Source organism: Arachis ipaensis, chromosome B01 (genome assembly GCF_000816755.2).
Source record: "Arachis ipaensis cultivar K30076 chromosome B01, Araip1.1, whole genome shotgun sequence".
In the NCBI taxonomy this organism is placed as follows: domain Eukaryota; kingdom Viridiplantae; phylum Streptophyta; class Magnoliopsida; order Fabales; family Fabaceae; genus Arachis; species Arachis ipaensis.
This window is the reverse complement of record NC_029785.2, coordinates 17748399-17750476: the sequence shown is the minus strand read 5'-3', so window position 1 is coordinate 17750476 and position 2078 is coordinate 17748399. Positions and strand designations below refer to the sequence as shown.

At 31.4% G+C, this 2078-nt stretch overlaps 1 long non-coding RNA gene across 1 annotated transcript in view; it reads right to left on the bottom strand.

Annotated features, from left to right (window-relative positions):
- The window catches only part of LOC107616919, a 1263-nt gene continuing 960 nt past the window's right edge, over window positions 1776-2078 (bottom strand). Inside the window, exon 3 of the long non-coding RNA XR_001614704.2 lies at window positions 1776-1827. This is a non-coding gene — a long non-coding RNA (uncharacterized LOC107616919). The remainder of the gene's footprint in view (window positions 1828-2078) is intronic.

Below are 2078 nucleotides of genomic sequence, written 5' to 3'. Positions count from 1 at the left end.
AATAAGAAGAAAATCAGCGCATTAGTTTAAAACACATCCAAGCTGAGTTGAAGAAGTATGAGATTTCATAGAAAAGGAATGATTAAAGACTATGGTGACGCATTACTGCGAAAAACTTCAAATAATCACGGGGGTTTCATAGTTCGTGGAAAAGTATGGAATCAATAGCCGTATTGCAAAAATTTTAACCTTAAAATTACTTAGAAATATATTTAACTATCAATTTGCTAAACTTTATTATTTAAATATAAAAAATAATTCGATAATTATAAAATTAGATAAAACTTTAAATTACTTTAAACTCAATCCATCAAAATTTGTTTTAATTATCTTTAATAAAATAATTTCTGAGGTTAAGGCATGTAATGAATAAATAAATCAAAATTAGTTCTTAATAAGATTTTTTTGAAATTTCTGGATCTTACATCCTACCCACCTTATAAAAAATTTTCGTCCTCGAAAATTGATGCAAAATAAAAGAGATTCTTATATTACTTCACTCTTGAACTTATTTAAAGAAATGGCAAAAAGTCCTCAATATATATATATACATGTAGTTTCAAATACCAAGATTTTCACATGCCATAAAGTTATAAAGGATATAAGTGTGATGCGAAACAAAAGTTACAAGATAGGCTTGATGTATAAGATGATATGTTTCAAATATGTGATGGTAAAGCAAGACGGCAAAAGGTTATAAAACAAGCTGGGGTTAAAACGATGTGCTTAATGTTCGCATACTAATCTCATACCAACTTCAGAGATTCAATTATACAAACTTCAACTTAACTTATCTCCACCATTCTTAACCATACTTCAATGAGTAACTTATCCGAAGGTCTTAAACTTTGTTAAACACTTTGCAAACCTTACTATTGGTCATAAGTCCCACATCAATAGAACTCTTTCACGTAAAACAAGGTTTCACAACTCCCTGTGATGTCAAGTGTTAAGGTTGAATGTTCCTTAAAGATTCAAGCAACAATTAGGAACATAATCAAGCAAGGATATATATGAATGACAAAATATGGTAGAAAAATATCCAAAACACATTCCAAGAAGAAATCAAGAACTAGAGATTCCAATACAATTGATAAAGAAGAAGATAACATCAAGCACGAGCAAAGGTTATACGTCGAAACAGAACTAATCTCTAGAACTTAGTTTCTAACGTTCCCAAAACCCGCGACTCGCGTTATCTATGACTCACATATCGTCTATGACAACCCATTAGTGCTTACATATATATAATTCACTAGTGTTAAGCCGGCCAAACTTAATACCAGGAATTATGCAATGCACGACTAACGGCATTAATCAATAGACCGTCATGTGCATAAAGCTCTAATTCTCGTTATTTAAACAAGACCTACTACATGACAGAATCTCAGAGTATGCAATTGAAGCATAATCAGTCCATTACCAAGGCTCTACAAGAAGGACCCCTCTGATACCAAAACTAACACCCTCACCATCAGAAGTCACGCTTCCGGCTGCGCTACTCTGATAGCAAGAAGTATTACGACTACTTTACATACTAAATATTAAAATAGAAGCCTGTGACTCGACACTGTATTGCTGATTTCTTTAAAAACTGGAAGTAAATACCTTATCTTAAAAAAAAAACAAGCAGACATAGATTCATATACAAGACTTCTTACATAATATCTTATATATATATATATAACATACAACTCCTATCCCTCTTACAAAATTGTAATAACAAAGGCGAGGGAAGAAAATAATCTAATTAATACAATAACATATAAACCAAACGTAGTATAACTCTTCTTAATGCTTCTTCATCCGGTTCCTGAAAAGGTAAAACTGTAGGGGGGTGAGAACCTAACCACACGGTCTCACCACAAAGTTTCAAAGTTGTCATAAGAAGATATTTTATAAGAAAACTGTTTTCAAGCTCAGTGATTACCTTTGCCTTATGAATCTTTTAAAAAACTAATAGGTAATCGTTCAAAACCTTTTCAAAAAAAAACAATGTTTATTTTTTCAGAAATCCGAAACTTTTCCTTTCTTATAAGAAAATCTCAATCAGAAACCAACCACGCAATCAAACAACA